Genomic DNA, 18,701 nt, shown 5'->3' with positions numbered 1-18,701 from the left:
TAGAAAAGAGAAAGACTACATCCAAATTAAATTATCAGTGTTCTCAGTGAAATATAATGAGGACATGATTTTGTAAGTGTTCTCAGCATTCTCACAAATCACTGTGTTATTGACGGCTTATATTTGGATAAAGACACTTAAAACTTCAGAAGCTTGAAGCACTTTATTTTCTTTTCTGAGTCTTTGCCATTCCTGTCTCCACATTATGTTAATCACAACTTTGCGCATTATAATTTTCAATTACACTTCAATTTTCTAAATGCATAAATTGTTCTGGTCAAATGTAAGGCTCCAAAGGTGTGCAAAAATGCTGGATCAGAAAACTGGATCACAATGAATTGTTTTAATAAAATACCTTCTCTTTCTTTAGAGATATTATGTGTCTGAATGCTCAAGGTGAACAGGAGGTCAGGCCACAAAAAACTGCTGAAAGCATCTTTTTTAAAAGTCAGTGCATTCTAAGAAGTGATGATAAGTATGTGAGAGGATTCCAAGCTGATCATTACAACTGTTAAACCCAGGAGATAAAATCCTTGTGTTTTATCTAAAGTTGCCAACAATTCATTTGCCACAGGAAAAAATCAAATACAAGGCAGAGATGGGAAGAGGAACAAAGTTTACTTTAGATTTTTATTATTCATAAGATGTTATCTACAGGGACAAAGATGAACATTTTCCTACAAACATGAACTTAAATTTCTTCCAAAAGCATAAAGGCTTCTGCAATGAATATTTGGTGGCCTGCAGTCCCATGTGATTGACTGTATACCTGGTTTTCTTTAAATTTTATGCACTAAACTTATGCCTCTGACAAGTGTTTAGAGTTCAGTATTTTATACATGCAGAGAAAAGTTAATGAGAGTTTGATTTTAAACATTTGTCTTCAATAAACACATACAGACATCTGGTGGTTTTTTTAGTGAAAGGCTCACAAAAAAGGCTTTATTTATTAGGGCAAAAGTTATGAATGTGAACTCTACGGTGTTGTTCTTTAAAAATATTTTATGTACGCGTATTCAGGAGATTCTAATAATTGCAGTACAATGCAATCGTGCTTGGGTCCCTTGAGCTCACATCAATAAATCTCGATGGAAATTGGGGCTGGAGAGTACCTTGTGGTTCCAATTGAGAGGGAAGGAAACAAAGGAGGAACTTGATGAGGAAAGCAGAAAAGAAGTGTTGAACAGGCAGTCTGGATGGTTCATCAGCCAAGATAATCTCCTTAGTATTCAGATGTGAGAAAGTGAGAAAGCAGCCAGATATTTGGGCAGAAAAAGGAGCTGAAGGCTGTGGATGCACGGAGATTTACAGGTTTCTCCCTCCCAGTGCTGAGAGGATGTAACAATGCAGATATTTGATATTCTCTGGCATTCACAGTGGTGCAGCCTCAGCCTAATCTGTTATTGCAGGAGGGGGTGGAGTTTGAGCCTTCCCAAAACCACAATTTCTTCAAAGAACATCCACATAATGGATGGCCAAACATACATTGCCATACATTGCCAAACTCACACCTGTATGAGCAGTGATTTCTAAGCACTTCAGGGATATTCCATCCCAACAAAGTTCAGCAGAGGCATAACAAGTGATGGATTTGATTTGATTTGATTTCCAGGCTGAATTGTTCTTTAAATTTTGGAGGTAATAGACAAACAGATCTGATTCCTGTAATGCAGGGATGCTTGCAAAGGAATCCTTATCCTGGCAAAAGAGTTTGGTTACTTTCCCTTGATCCCTTCTTCTTAAAAGTTGTGCTTCAGGCATCCATAGCCAAAACATTCCTTGGATTGCAGTTCCTCTGTTCTGCATGCAAACTCCTGTAACAGAGCTGTCCCCAGTGCTCCTAAGGCTGTGTCCTACTGCTTTCCACACTCACATTTCTTTCACAATGATTGCCTCAAAGTGAACAAAGATTTGGAATGCTGTGAGCAGCTCAGTTGGGAAAGAGATAAAAATATGAGAAGCATTCTGAGCAGGAAGTACTTTATTTTAATTCCAAATTTCACACTACACTTCATATAGATATATACTGTTTATCATAGTTGCACTACCAATACATTAATCTTTCTTTTCTCTTGCCAATATTAGGCTTCTATATTGATTTAAATGAATGCTACATCTTGTTGATTAGTTTGTGCATCAAGATAAATCAATAAACCTCCAAAACTTAAGAACATGGTGGAAAGAATTAATGTTAGGTGAGGCCTTTTGAATAATAAGTTTTCATCACTGTGCATTGCCATAAAAATCCCCATTTTTTAGCAAACAATCTTGATTCCAGAGTGGGCAAGGCTTCCTACCAGCTATAATTATATGTAGGCCAACCAATTTGATCTATGTAGGACATCCAAAAGGAAGGTGGGTTGCAGACACTTAATTTGAAGGATATTATTTTTAGTTCCACTAAGGACTAGTGGCATGAAAACAATTAGGATCTTTTGTCAAGTTAATTAAATTTTAGTAAGTCTAGTAGTCTCAGTGGGTTTAGTACACCAGAGGAAATGCTAATTAAAACCTAAATTCTTCCTGGTATAATGAGGAGCTCTAACTCTAGTAGCAAATGAGTGTTTTGCATACTGATAGATATTCAAACACTGATTTTTAACTAGACAAGGGTGAAGCCTTAAATGATTCAGATGTGCTGAAGGCTCAGTTGAGAACACCAATAAGTGTGTTACATCCTGGAGAAATCCACCTCAGGAACATTGAACAGTCTGGCAATATTGCCTCATTCTTAAAGGAAATGGAGTCAGCTTAGCTGGATCCAAACTAACACAGAGCATTTCAAAAGCAATGCAAATCTAAATATTTACAACTATGAGGCAAAAGAAAGAAAACAATGCTACCAAATCCCCTTCCCTGCTTTCTTTTTCTGCTGTCTTGGTGGGCATCAGAGTTTTGGTGAGGCTATTGCTCTGTGGCAGGTACAAGACTGACTGTGCATTTTTCTTTTTGTTCATGCCACTTGATATCTAATGGTCAGCCATCATTTGGTATCTTTTTAGACCACTTTCTTCATCATTATCTGCTTGAAAGAAGGGATCTCCAGTAGCCTTAAGGTTGAAAAGACACACAAGGAAGATGGAGATGGGTCTTTTTAAAGGAGTCTGTTGTGACAGGATAAAGGGGAATGGATTCCCACTGCCAGAGAGTCAGTTTAGATGGGATCTTGGGAATGAGGAATTGTTCCCTGGCAGGGTGGGCAGGCCCTGGCACAGGGTGCCCAGAGCAGCTGGGGCTGCCCCTGGATCCCTGGCAGTGCCCAAGGCCAGGCTGGACACTGGGGCTGGGAGCAGCCTGGTGTTGTAGTGCACTAAATAGTTGTCGTACTGCACTGGGTGATTTGAAGTGTTACGTCACATGGATTGTACCCTTTTTCCCTCATACGGTATGTTCCACTCACTCCCCTGCCCCACACCCCTGGCGGTCGGTGCTCCTGTAACCCCTTCCCTCGCCCCTCCTCAGTGCTCTCCCACTGGCTGCGGCCCTCCGTCCCTGCCCCGTTTCCTCGGGTATAAATGTTCTGTGGGATGGGACCACTTCCTCTTTTCCCACTGGGGTGGTCTTCCATACAGATGTCCCTTTCTAGCCAATAAAACAGTACATTAGAGCCACGTGGAGAAAGAGCGCTTCTCGTCTTTTGCTTTGTCTATGTAATATCCGTGTGGGCAGAGTCCTAAACTAGCCAGAATTGGACTTTACAGCCCGCAACCCACGGATATTACAGCCTGGGACAGTGGAAGGTGTCCCTGCCATGGCAGGAGATGGCACTGGGTGAGATTTAAGGTCCCTCTAAGCCATGTCATTCTGTGATTGAACAATCATCAATTCATCAATTCATGCTTCTATTTTACCTTTTAATGTACTGATTAAATTTAGACATGCAAAAGATTTTCCTTTAAAATTACAGCGGCCAACCTGGACTGGAAAAACCCTTTGGTCTGAAATTTTATCTCTATTCTAAAAGGCAAGCAAAGAGCATTATGGTGTTTCCCCCTTCCATGGAGAAGGAAATGTGACAACTGTCTGCACCCTCCCCAAGGCTGGGCTGTATTTGCATGTGCATGTCTATGCTAGGACAGAACTCCTGGCTGGAGTGCAGTCCTCTCCTGAGATGTGTGCCCATCTCTGCCAGAGTGAGCTCAGGATCACATTGTAGATCTGCTCTGTTGAACTCCAAGGACTGGGAATATTGATGGAAATCTCTCTGTCAGATGGCTGGCTGCTTCAATTCAGCTGATACGCTGAGCTTGGAGTCATTTGGGCAATTAATGTTCATCTGCAACTGCTCAAAGGCAGGGTCAAACTAGGGCAGAGGGATCTGTAAATAACAGGAGATCTGCCTGGCTGGGACAGGAACTGTTCCCTGGAAAAAGGAGTGTTCCCCTTGCTCTGCCCTCAGCACAACACTGCCTCTTTCACACCTTGCTTCTCTTACCCTTGGGCCCCTGGGATATTGGAGCAAAGGTGGGGTGTTTCTCAATAGGGAACCACTGCTCATCCCAGTCCTGGACTACCTGTGAGCCTTGTCCCTCAGTTGGGGGAGGAAAAAAAAATAAAAAGGGAGAGCTTGGGGTCTGTGCCGTTTGCCTCTTTGATGATAAACCAGAATGGTTCCCATAGCCTGGAAATACGCAGAGCACACTTGAAGGGACAGAGACAGAGAGAAGCTGAGATTGCCTTTGCAGTTTAATCCTTGGGGCTGTCTCAGAGCTCCCTCTGCTAAACCATTACTGGCTCAAGTGCATGAGACAAAGGGTGGCCTTATGATCCACCTACTTTTTCCTTCTTTACAGAGAATCATAATTAACAGAGAATCATAAATCACAGAATCCCAGAATGGTTTGGGTTGGAAGGGACCTCAAAGCCCATGCAGTGGCACCCCTGCCATGGCAGGGACACCTTCCACTGTCCCAGGCTGCTCCCAGCCCCAGTGTCCAGCCTGGCTTGGGCACTGCCAGGGATCCAGGGGCAGCCCCAGCTGCTCTGGGCACTCTGTGCCAGGGCCTGCCCACCCTCCCAGGGAGGGAATGCTACATTAGATGTGAATAAGGAGAGGATGTACCAGGAATGTGCCATGTCTTCATTAGTGATGATGGTAACATCATCTGAGCTTGCCATAGGAAGGATTTCTCTCTCCTGTAGCAATAGAAAGGAAAAAAAAAAAAGAGTTTAAATCCATTCTTATTGACTTTAAAGCAGAAATAGATCTGCTGGGGACAGCACTGGGCACTGCAGAAATGAGCTGTGGTAGTTTCCAGCCGTGCAGTCCCCTTGAATCAGACATCAGTACACATCAGGGAGCGGGAATTTAATTTGCAGATTTCTTGAAAATAATGCCTAAAATCACACCTTCTGCAATGTCCCCCTTAATTCTACATGGCCATGCAGCCTGCAGAGCTGACTGAGCAGAGCCTGTGCTGTTCCATGACTCTGACAGACCCATCAGCCCTGACTCCTAATTGCTGTGTACAGAGCAGCTGCAACACATCCCTTGAAGTTTCCTTAACAAAGTGACTTCGTTGGAATCTGCTCAAAAAAGATGCAGAGCTCAAAAGCAACCTGCAGAGAACTTTTTCTGGGAGCATTCTCCAGCATCAGATTAAAAAGTACAGGGAGAGCTCTTGCTGCCACAGATTCACTTTTGTCTGCTCCCAGGTGCTTCCAGGCATCAGGAAAACGGAGCCGACTGCAGCCATCGAGAAACAATGCTCACTCCAGGCTCCCTGTCAGTGTGCTACTCAGCAGAAGTTAACACCAACACACTCACAAAATCGATGGACCTTGAAAGTTGGAAGCAACTTTCCTTCAGAAATGGAAATATCTTTTAAATCTGTTTGGCAGGCTGGCTGTGGATTAGCAAATACAGAAGGAAAATGCACAGCAGCCTATATATTTCCATCTTCTGTTCTGACAAGTGAGGCTTAAATTATTGATAACAGACTTGTAAACATACTCCTGTGTCTTGCAAACCTGGCTTACTTTTAGAGGTTTTCTGATGGATCTGTTATTGAGGCTTTTCTCCTCAGAAGCTGATGGAAGACAGTGTCTATTTTTGCAGTATCAAAGTGCATTATCAGCTAGGTTTATCTGTGATGAATTAACAGTAGGGAAGGAAAAGTTTTTACAAAAGTGGAATTCTGTACCTGACAGGTCACAGTATTTCTGCTTCACAGCCAAAACTCCTGCTTCTCTTCTATAATAAGAATTAACTCATTTAAAGGAGCATAATTGTTATCAAACCTCATTTTAATAAGCAAAACCAACAGCAAACCCAAAGAATAAATTAGTCAGAAGTAAACCACAATGGAAGCAACTAATTCCAAAATATGTTGTAGCTTTCAGAAAGCCACGTACCACACATATCCATCCCAGGACAGAAACATTATTAAACACTTTCAGACAGAAAAAGAGGGGGAGAATATTTTCTTCCTGCATACCAAGCTTTGGCAGGACACCACCTTGTCTTTCTTCCTAAGGCACGGTAACTCCATCCCAGCTGAAGGAGTGCAGCTATAGGTTTGGATTAGACATTATGAAGAAATTCCTCCCTGGGAGGGTGGGCAGAGAAGCTGTGGCTGGCCCTGGATCCCTGGCAGTGCCCAAGGCTTGGGGCAGCCTGGGACAGTCAGTAGAAGGTGTCCCTGCCCATGGCAGGGGGTGGAATAAGAAGGTCTTTGAGATCCTTTCCAACCCAAACCACTCCATGATTCCATGATGTCTGGTGTGAGAATAGCTACTCACTTTTCATAGTTTAGGAAGGTTTATTAAACCTTATCAAAAATACAACAGAAGAAATAAAGAAATAAAGTTAATAAAGAAATAAAGAAAAAAGTTACAGTGCTGGGAGCAAAATATTTTCCCTGTTCCCCATCATGTGCTCAGCCCCTTCACAATGGAGGTTTTCCCTTTTTAACCCCTTAACCTCTCCCAAAGTTCTGTCCATCAACCCCTTCTTTGCTATCCAGTGGTGGAGATCTCTTCCTCAAATCCTGACTGGAGGTCAGATGTTGCCATACTGACAAGCCGGCCCTCCCAGATGTCCCAACCCCAGCTGTCCCTTGATAACCACACGAGGGGGTAAAACACAGCTATGAATCTAGAAAACCTTTCTTAACCTATATACATGATATTTGTCTATTAATTATGAGAGTCAATCATCGCATTACTCACCTATCAAGTCTGGCAAGGCAGAGCCAAGACCAAAGCTTAGAGGTTCATTAGTGCAGAACAGTTTCGTTTTGGTTGTGCTCTGAGATGTTGCTGTGCTTTGTTGATAGGGCCGGTGCTGTGGTGTGGGTAAAGCTGAACAGACCTGCAGGTGCTTGGGCAGCCTGGCCTGGCAGGGACAGCGTGTGCGGTGGGAGCTGTGCAGCTCCAGCTCAGCCAGTTTTACCAAGACCCGGCCAAAATGTGCTGGGCAAGAACAGAAAACCTTTTCTTCCTGTGCCCTGCCTGCCCTTAAGCCCCGAGACAGCACAAGAGGTGACAAGGACCTGAACAGGGCAAACATTGACACCAAGCAGCCCTGTGCTGTGTCCTCATGAGCCATGACCCCATCCCAGCCCCGAGCGCACAGCAGGCACTGAGGGACATGTCACTGAGGGGGTGTCACTGATGGGTGTGTCACTAAGGGGGTGTCACTGAGGGTGTGTCACTGAGGGGGTGTCACTGATGGGTGTGTCACTAAGGGGGTGTCACTGAGGGTGTGTCACTGAGGGGGTGTCACTGATGGGTGTGTCACTAAGGGGGTGTCACTGAGGGTGTGTCACTGATGGCTGTGTCACTAAGGGGGTGTCACTGAGGGTGTGTCACTGATGGCTGTGTCACTGATGGCTGTGTCACTGACGGGTGTGTTACTATCACCACCCATCTCAGCCTGCCCACCACATGGCTTCCAAACACCTTCCGTGGTCACACAAGTAATCCAAATCAAACAGCACCAGGTGGGGCAAACACCATTGTGATAGAATGAGGCCGTGTCTGTCCTGTTCCTGTTTAACCTCTGATGTTTTCTGAGACATGCAGCCTTGCTTGTATCTTGAAATTGTCATTCCAGGATATAAATCTAAAAGGATTGTTTATATACTGAATGACAACTTCTTTGTTTCTCTGATGCTGCCAAGGTATTCACAATACAATACTTTATATATGGGTTTTTTTATATATACGTTATTATATTTATTTTATTTACAGAATGTTAAGTATTCATGTTAAGTATTCATGTTAAATATTAATTTCAGACTCCAGGTTTGATTTTATGCCCTCCAGATCTCTCCATCCCCATTCTATAATTTCCAATTAATAACATTATTTTAAACACTGATGATGGCTGTGCTGTTCCTCACTAAATGCAGACCAGGAGGAAAGTCCATCCTTCAGCTGATAAAAATGAAGCCATGGAGTAAAAGAAAGCAACTTTGATGGCTCTATCTTTCCTTATATTCTACCATCTACAATTTTATTGCAAATAATGGTGTGAACCTCGAAACTTCAGCAACAAACTACAAGTTCCCACTTTGCTCTCCTATCTTTTGAAAAATTCATTGAGTACGAAATCTGTTAGAGGGCTATCAGATCCCTTCAAACCACAGCTGCTGAAGTTTCTAGAGGTGTGTATAGTTATTGTAACAGTCCTGTTATTTTGCCTTTGCTGGGATCTATATATTTGGAAATCAGATTAAAATAGCAGCACTGATGGGCAGTGTTGGAAGGGACATGGACTGGTGTGTTCCTGGGAAGTTCCTCTGCTGTCTTTTGTACCAGATGCTTACTTGGAATGGAGTTCTAATGCCCTGGGACATAAGCCTGTGATTTTACTCTTTTAGGATAGGAGATGCGCTGCTGTCTCATCATTTGATTGCGAACAAGATTTTCATTCTTACTGACAGGTACAAAAAGCTATTTTGTGTGTGTGTGTGTGTGTGTGTGTGTGTGTGTGTGTGTGTGTGTGTGCAGCTGGCAGTTATGTAATTTTCAAGCTGGACACTCCCTCTTGTCCTGCTATTACTTCCAATGTCAGTGTCACACCCTCCGATTCACCTTTAACACCTTATTATTCCCCATTAGTGCAGCCCCCACCAATTCAGAGGGGAAATCCCGCCAGGGGTGCCTTGCCTTACTGCTCTGACAAACCTTTTTCTCTTTTCCTTTGAGTCTTCCTACCTAGATAGGAATCAAGAGCTCATTTTCTTATAAAAGTGATTCATAACAGCAGCAAGATGACTAGAACCATGCTGATGACTGATCATCTTAATATATGGAGTGTTTGCAAGAATCCTGAGATGTCTAATGTGCTTAGTTATAATCAGGAGATAACTGCTATGCTTAAGTACTTTAATTTACCTTGGACTACATTTCATGTGTCATCCTAGCTCCCTGATGTCATTGCTTTTTACCAAAAGAAATTTCAATAATAAATCAACACAAGCACATCTATAAATTCAGCTGAAGAGGGAGATTAGAGAACCTTGGTATCAGTTCAATTTTCCAGTCATATTCAGCTCCATGTTTCCTACCAGGATAGGGGAGGGATATAGAGAATGCAATTCATTAAGAATCTTTGATGATGTGTTTAAATAGTTCTGGTTTTCTGAAGACACCATCCAACAGTGGAATCCAGCCAGTGATCATTTGTTAAAACTGCTCAAGGGTTTGAGAGCAGCAATCATTTATCTGAGCGACGGTTGCAAACTGCATTTTTATCCTTCTGCAGGCTCCTAATGGCATGGAAATTGAAAGTTTCATTTTTGCTCCAGTAAATGTATGTAATAGCATTAATGATCACCTTGATTGCCTTGTTACATCTGGTCCTACCAGTGTTCAACCAACAGCTCATGGCCAAGAACCAGCAATTCCAGGGAAAAGTTGATTTGCTGAGACTTTTTCACTCTCAGAATCACATGGAAGGTGTATTGTGGTTATATTTAGAAAATACCCAATAAATGAAACCTGCATCTGCATCTGCTAAAGTCTCAGCAAGATGGTGCATGAAAATATTTGCATGCTGACACCAAGAAAATGTTCTTGGCTGAAAGGATGCTTGCAGGGATGGATGCTGCCAGATGCAAGGGAACTGGATGTTAAAGGAAGGTGATTCCCCAGTTAATGAAAGTAGTTGTATTTTATAAAGTCTCAGAGCACAGCAGAAATCACCAAATCAAAAGTCTCTTAAAGGATTATGTTTGGAAAACAAACTTTTTTTAAAAAATGTATTAAAGGCTTTAAGGTAATTTTTTGTATTCTTGAAGTTAAAACCACACACATTCTCTTTTTATATACATATGGATAATTCTCTTTTTATATACACATGGATAAACCCTTCATATATATTTATCTGCTGGTTATGCAAGTGACTTCTTGTAAATTAGGCAGCCAAGCAATCATGTCATTAGGTAATACATGCATTTTGAAAAGCTAACTAAATACGTATTTTTAGTGATTTGAATGAGAAGAAGTTGTGTGACATTTCCACAAGGAGGGGGAGATGCAGTTGTGGTCTCTGGATGGAAACTGTTATTATCTGTATTAGTAATGAGAGATGTGGCATTTGGGCCAGAAATGGAAAATTCTGCTTCTTCCATGGCTGGATTTTTATAATGCTTTCCTGCAGGAGCTTAAATTCAGCTTTATCAGATGTCATAAACCCTGCGGTCATAATTCCTGCATCTGTGATATCTCATCTATTTTTGTGGAGACTTAACTGGCTGCACTGAAAGGCCAAGGAATTTTCACCTCTAGGTGAGATAGGGATCCTTATGTGGTAAAAGGGAAAAGCAGCTCAATAAGAAAAAAAGCTGGCAGAGGAAGGTGAAATAAAAACCTCATTCTCTTTGGAATTGGATGAATTGATGAGATTATATTTGCAAAGGTAAGGACTGGGGCTAGGACCTGTTCTTTAATCTTCCAGAAAAATGTGATGAGTGGGTGTTAATTACCATTCTACACATTCTCTTCTGCTTGTAAGATTTTGATAAGTAGAATGTTAACATTTGGTTCTCACTTACATTTTTTTGTCGGCCCGGTTTCTCTGTTATTTGCTCTTCTCTGGTATTTTTTGAACTACCGTATTTTTAAAAATGAGATATATGGTTTTCCTGTTGCTGGACAACAGCTTAGATCAAGGCAAATATTTATTTCCACATCATTTTGTCTTATGGAATGAAATGGAACTGTACTGATAAATCTTTCTGATGTAAATACTTCAACTTTCAGAATGAAAATGTCTCCTTTCATTCATATGTAGTCAGTTTTTACCACAGAAAAAAACCTGACCCAATATAGATAATATAGTGTCCATCTCAACAAGGGACAAACCTCAGCTTCATGGTTTGGACCTATTGCCAATTATCAGGGAAGAAATAGGAAAAAAATTGGTTTTCCCCAGAAATTATACTTTACCAATGTAAGAATAAACACACTCACATGTGCAGCATTAGCAACTGTTTTTAATTGCTCAAATGGAGGTAAAAGATTTAATTGCAAAGTTTGCTACAGATTTTTGCCATCTTTTAACCAACTTCATTTCCAAACATTTGTATTTAGTGAAATGCAGGGACAAAACAATAAAATACAATCAAATGTAAAATAGATTTAAGGTCCAGCTGGCTTTTTGATGTACAAAATTGTTTTACCTTATAATTTTTTTGATTTTTCTATTGCCTAGAAGAAACAAAGAAAGCCAGAATTCGGAGTGAAAATCAGTGTTACTCAGGGAGAGAATGATTTCAACAGAACTGGAAGCAGAAAATATTCCAGATAACATAACTGGCATCCCTGCCCATGGCAGAAGGGTTGGAGATAGATGATCTTTAATGTCCTTTCCAACCCAAGTAATTCCATAATCCTATGCTACAAATATTTCAATAGCAGAGTTTTAAAGGTAAATAGACACCTAATGATGTGTGCTTGAATTTTTTTAATCATCCACTTGCTGATTTAAATCAAAATGAAGCATTTAAAGGAGAATCAGGTGTACAGGATTTGATGCACAAAATTATTTGTGCATCACCAAAGCAGAGCAGGATCCAGTCACATTTTAGGTGGAGCTGGCAGTAAAGGCATCCCTGATGGAATATTCTGCTCCTCCCTGCCTTGTCTCCATCCTGCAGCCAAGAGTCCTCTCCAACATCCACGTGTGGGAATAAAATCATGTGGATGATACAAAGGAAAATGAAGGCACCCCCCCCACACAGAGCCAAAAATACATTAAAAAAAGGGGGCTGTAGGTGTAGGGACAAAGTGCACAAGAGAAGGGGAGGGACACAGAGCTGAGATAAATGAAACAGGGAAGGAAGGGAATAAAGCAGATAATCCTGCTTTCCCCTTCTGGCACCCAGGAGTGGGAGTGTGACCCACACCCGCACGCTGGCACAGAACCCTGGCCACACTCAGCATCACAGGCAGGTGACAGTCAGAGTCATCAGAGCTGGCTCCAGTAGCTCTGCCAGTGTGGCTGCTCTGTCCCAGGGCCAAACACCTGCAAAGCCACCCTGCACTGAGCAGCTGGGCCGAGGGATGGCTGGAATTCAGCTCCCAGCTCATGGTTCTTGTGGGATATGATATCCCGCCCCCCCCCCCCCCCCTTCCCAAGGCAGCTGTGGTGCAGTGTCCTGGGCAGGGCAGGTAGGAGCTGAATTTGGGACTGTGCCATTCCCACAGTTTTGTTTGATGGTGGGTGCCTTGAGGCAGCTCCCATTTTTATGGAGATCTAGGAGAGGCTTTTCTGCAAAAGGGTTGGAGTGGAGTCAAAATGAATAATAGCCCGTGCAGCCTCCAAGCACTGCTGGAGCCACTAAGTCTTAACAAACAGAATTAACATTTACAGGTTAAAGATCTGTTTGCTTGGTGGTTATTTTTCAGCATTAAACATAATTTATGGCTGGCTGATTTATGGGAATGGAGTCATTTAAGATATTAAACAGCACCAAGTAGCTGCTTCATCGCTGCTGAGCAGCTCCAAGTCCTGGGCTCAGCTCCCTGTGCCATCCCTCTGAAACAAAGGCACCATTAATAAACTGCCCTGCACAGAACCAGAAAGGCCTATACATTGCAGCCTCATTGCAGAGGTAATAGACTTAATAATGAACAAACGACCCTGGAATAGTTTGAGGCTATTATTTTTAGTAATGTATGGGCCTCGCTGGAGCTCTGTATGTGGTAAGCCTGGCTCAAGGAAAACATGCCATGGTTATTCACATCACAATCTGTTCTGTGCTTTTTTTCTGTAAAGAGACCCAGACAAAAGTTTCCAGAGGACGAGGTGCCAAGGTCAGAGTCAGTTATTACTTAAGAAAATATTGTTGGAATCAATGAGAAGGGGTGTAGGATAGAAGGGAGAACTGTGGTTGCAGTCTTTCGGTGTTTCACTCCACATCTGTCTCTACAAGAAAGAAGCTCACACTCTCTCTTAGCCCTTTAGGGGTTACTTGAGTGGAATGATTTGGAGGGGGCAGGGGGAGAGAAAAACGCTTGTATCGGGTTTCCTTATACACCTAAACTTTTGGCAGGTAGTATAGAAAACTTTGAAATTGCCAAATATTTCAAGGGAACTTGGGGTAAGTACTGAGCAAAGTTTAAAACACCCTCTGGGATCTTATAAGGACTTGGTGTAGCTATTTGAAACCAAACTATATATAGAGATTTTGCATAGTTCCAAACCCAAGTCAAAGTGTGCTGCCAGTTCAAGCTGGGCTCTCCTTTGGGCTCTCAGTTTTGTTTGAATCTGAAACTCTGTGCAAAACTCAGGAGATGCAAACATATGCAGACAGTTTCCCCCTGAAGTGCTAACTGACTTGTGAACCAAAACCCAGTTGAACTCCAGTCTATTTAAAATCTAGCAGGAAACAGCTTTTTATTCCCTTACACACAAAAAAGGTGAGAGAAAATGGCAGCACAGCACCAACCACGCAAAAGCACTTTCAGAGAACAATGAGAGAGTCTCCATCCTCCATACAATACATTTTGATAGAGGGTGACACATCATCTCCTTGAACATCTCTACTGCTCTGGAAGAGTTTGGAAATGGACAGCATTGGGTCTTCCACAATCCAAGTGAGATAATTTACACCCACCAGAGTACTGTAGAATGGCTAGAGACAAACTAAATTTAACGAATTTATATCATCTAAGCTGTGACTTCACCTGTGGACTCAGAACATTTCCAGAACCACTGTACTGTCCACCTCCCTTCTTCATCCTTCTCCAAGACAATCCATTTAAAAAAAAATTTTGGGCGAGGGGCTTGCTGACCTTTCTGGGCCTTCCATCTGTGGCTGCTAGGCCTGTGACTTCCATAGTGATAAAAGGGAAAAACCTCAGTGATAAACACAGACAAAAAAGGCTGCAACACTGCCAAAGCTCTCCTTAGAAAACAAAAACAATGTTTATAGTGAAAGCAATTAATAGGAAACTGGAAATACTTGCATTGTGGCTGTTTTCACTGCATGGCAGCTACACACAGTCAGGTGAGTCAGGATGCACTGGCCAGTGCGTGCAGGAGGTGATGAGGGTGAACACTTGGGCAGCACAGCACTAATCTGTGCAAGGCAGGTTCCCCCTGGGATGAGGGCAAGGACAGAAGAGCCTGGCTCTCACTAAAAAGAACATCTGGCCAGCGACTGTTCAGTTCAGGAAGGTTAACAGCTGGGTGTGCAGGGTAATTAACATTTTCAGGTGTGTTTGCTCTGTGTGTGTAGCATTCACCTGTCAGCTCTGAGCTCCTTTGCTCTGTCTCCATGGTCCTCCTGGTCCCATGAGGCAGGAGCTCCTGTAACAAAGGCTGCACATCCCCCAAAGTACTCAGATGCACTAAACAGCTAAAAAAACCTTTTTGTGATGTAAAGAGCTGCAGCTATAGAAATAGGCAATTTTCAGAGTCACCCAGAAGCAAAGAAAGACCAGAGGGAAAAGTGGTGATATAACAGCTGGCATGAACTTACTGAAGAAAAGCGATGCTGGGTCTTCAGGGGAAGCAGCAGTACAATGGTCAAGTCAAGAGATGGGACAGGCATGGCCAGTGTGGGACTTCTGAAAAATAAAAATAAAATAGCAGAATGGTTTGAGTTCAGCTTTAACGTTCCTGCATTCCTGTCACTCTTTAGCAGTTCAGCAATCACCATGGAAAGCCCCTTGTCCTCCACCACCACAGGAGATTCCTTTCTCAGATGGAATCTGTCTCCAGGGCCACAGTTTGAACTGCACTTCTGATGAAGTGTCTTCAACCTTAAGAACTGTTACAAAGTGAAATTCATTCCCATCATAATTACCATGCCTGTGTTAACAGATGGGCAGCTGAGGTTGTGTGAGTGTTATTTGTTCAAGGTCACACAGGAAATCTAAGGCAGAACCCTGGTAGGAACACAAGTCTCCAGAGCCCAGACCTAGGGCTTGAAGCACAAAGCTTCCCTCAAACAGCCCAGCTGGCAGCTCACTCGTGGAGTGCAGCAGGTAAGGGCTGACATTCCAAGTCCTTTCAGCGGATGTTATTAGCATAGAGCAGCAAAGACGTGTGCAGTGGAGTATTGGCAGCCAAAGGGATAAGTGATGATTGTAAGGCAAAGCGTTTGTGTTTCTGGCCATCTGTTCGCAAATAATCCAAATTATTACTTTTAGGAGAGCTGGTTCTGCCTTAGGTGTGTTTCTGGGGCAGGGCAGCTCTCCTCCAACAGTAGGTAGCTAAGAAAAAACAATTCCTTCTGGGGAAAAAAAAACAACAAAAAAACAAACAAACAAAAAAAACCCCACCACAACTTTATATACTTCTAATTCATCCTACTGATACAACACCAGACCTTTACATCCACAAGTTTTCTATTAAACAGAACCATAAAGTCTGGATAACAAAAAATATCACAGTGCATTAACATTAAGAGAGCAGAGGTGCAGATGACACACACAGATCTGAGCATGTGATGCTTTTGCTTTCAAAGGTTGAAATCTCTCCTGCTGTAATTACTGCAGAAGAAAAACAGCTTTCATAAGCAGCATCCCTTTCCCTTCACATGCAAGGTACCTTCTCTGCTTTCCTCTCTCTGATACTCACACAAACAATTTAATTCCTACCAACCCAAAGTGCTTGAGTGTCTAGACAGTGACAGGAATGAGCCCTCTCTCCTCAACTGCTCTGGGAGAGCAACAAGAGCTGCAGGAGAACATAGATCAGAGCAAGCAGAGGTTGCTTCTTGGGAGATACGAGCCATGAAATCCTCTCCACCCAGAGGAGCAGGTCAGGGCTGAGGACAGCCTAAGGCTAGGACCAAAGCCAAGGAAGAAGGGATGTCCCTTTGCCACTGAGTTTTGGTAGGAGCTTGCTGTAAAACTCAAAGTCTAACTTTTCCTTTGGCTCCCACAGGTGTCCTCTATGGAACATTCCCTCCCCAAACTGCATGTATTTCCCTCTACTGCACTAAAATACCCTCAACATATAAAAAGCCTATGAAGTGAGTGGCAAAATAAGTTATACATTCTGATTTATTGTCTGCTTTGGCTCAAGCCAATAGGACTATACATTAAGGAGGGAAAAAACTCTCATGCTGTCTCTGTATTTATAACCTTGTCGTTTAAACACTTGGCAGCCTTTCAGCTGCTCCATATGGTCACTGTATTAAACTTTACCATAAAAGGAATTAAGCAGCAAAGTCGAAAGAAAGCTGATATTGTATGGCTTAAAAGTCTGGCAGGAAAAATAATAATCAAGGCAAATTCTCAATAACGGCCATTTGTGGTACCTCAGGAACTTCAAAGGCCTTGTAATGAAACACTGTCATCCTTAGACTCTGCTGGCAGACTGTCTTCAGACAAGAGGGCTTGGAATACACACATCAAAGCTACTGGTAACCTTGTGCCTCTAAGAAGTTTCAATTTTTTTTCAGGAGGAGGTGACGTCAGAAGGAGACAAAATTAGAATTTAGAAGTTGGGAAAATTCTGTGCCATTGAAAGGGTAGGTTAAAATAGCAAAGAAATCAAGCACTCTGGAAGAAGGTTTGGAAATGGGGGGTAATGGGTCTTTCACAATCCTAATGTGAGAATTTATACTTATCAGAGTATTTTTATGTGAAAACAAACTAAATGTAACAAATTCCCATCACAAATGCACTGTTAAGTGTATTTCTGTGCACATCTGTAGTTGATATGTCAACACCTGTCTGCAGATGAGACATCTCTTCCCCCAAACTGCTTTGTTTGGCAGAATTTAGAGAAAACGCCCTGCTAAAGTACGTAACAAGAGAAAACCAAACTACTTAGAAAGCTCAGTCTCCCATCCCTAAACTTGTATCAGCTTTGCAGGTTTAGAAGCATTTAAGGAATTGAGCATTTGTGTTTGTTCTTTGATCTAAAAAATATGCAGCCTTGGCTTTTTTTTTTTTTTTTTTTTTTTTTTTTTTTTTTTATCACGGGGCTTTCTTCTGAAATACACCCCAACCATGGAAAGAGGCAGCTGAAGCAACTCCCACAACAGCATCTCCTTACAGCCCTGTGGCACCTCCTAGGAACTGGGGCCCTCATCTGTGGAGAACAAATCAGAATTGTCCCCCCTGTGATCCTTCCCACTTTCAGATTGGAATAAAAAATGCCTGACACCACACTTGCTATTTTTAAACATCATCTGTGACTATTTGCAATGTAAATTATTTTGGTGGGAAAAAATTGCTTGTCCTTTGCAATAATCTCTTTCTTCCTCTGGAGAAACTAGGTCTGGATATGACCCTGACACTGCACATGTAGAAAATAAATAAAGTTTTCTGCAGTATCTTCATTTGAGGGTGGAGAGAGAGGAGGCATAATTAAATTAATAAAATGAAAATCCAAAATTATTTTGAACTCAGTGTTTTTCCTTGTTGTGAACTCCCCAGAATACTTCCCATTATTTTCTGTTGTTACCCACAGTGCAAATGAGGAGCTGAAATATCGAACTGTCCTGCTGTGTTAGACCAGAGCTACCCAAATCCTGATTTTCAATATTCTCAAAGTCTATATATACATGTTCCAGTCATATTTGGCCAATCTCACCAGGAAACAGATGCAATCAACCACCACCCACTGTCAGAGGAGAATTCACATTTTGTATTAATAACAATACAGTTCTGAAGATTACTATCTATAACAATTAAACTTCTGGGTTTTGCATATGAGAGATCCACATAAGATAACAGCTCTCACATGACTCCAACAAATTCCAGTTGCTTCGCTAACTACTGCCCTCGTCTATGCTTTGGAATATTAATTTTCTTGCGTGAAATGTATAATTATCCATCAGGATAATCTCTGCTTCTCTTTTGGATCATTCCAGGGCTTTTTAAGTGGAGTGATCTTTCCTGAGAAACTTCTGAATTATTCAATGAGTTATATGCACAAAATGAAATTCTCAATGGAATTCATCCGGTTGCTATTAATCAAAGAATCCATAATTCTGTTGACATTTGCACATATTTTTTTCAGTGAGATTATGGGATACTATTGATTGGGCAAACTGGTTTGGATTAGAAAATCACCACCATCATCTCCAGCTCATGAAATGGCTCTGGAAAAGCCAATCTGTGCCACTGCCTAGTAAGGATTCCCTAGGTAAATATCACTCCAAGGCTTTATCGTGGGATGGGTTACAGAATCCTGGAATGGCCTGGGCTGGAAGGGACCTCCAAAAATCCTCTTGTCCCAAGCCCATCCCTGGGCAGGGGCAGCTCCCACCAGCCCAGGTTGTTCA

Source organism: Motacilla alba, chromosome 11, assembly GCF_015832195.1.
Source record: "Motacilla alba alba isolate MOTALB_02 chromosome 11, Motacilla_alba_V1.0_pri, whole genome shotgun sequence".
Lineage (NCBI taxonomy): Eukaryota > Metazoa > Chordata > Aves > Passeriformes > Motacillidae > Motacilla > Motacilla alba.
Note: the sequence above shows the minus strand (reverse complement) of the source record.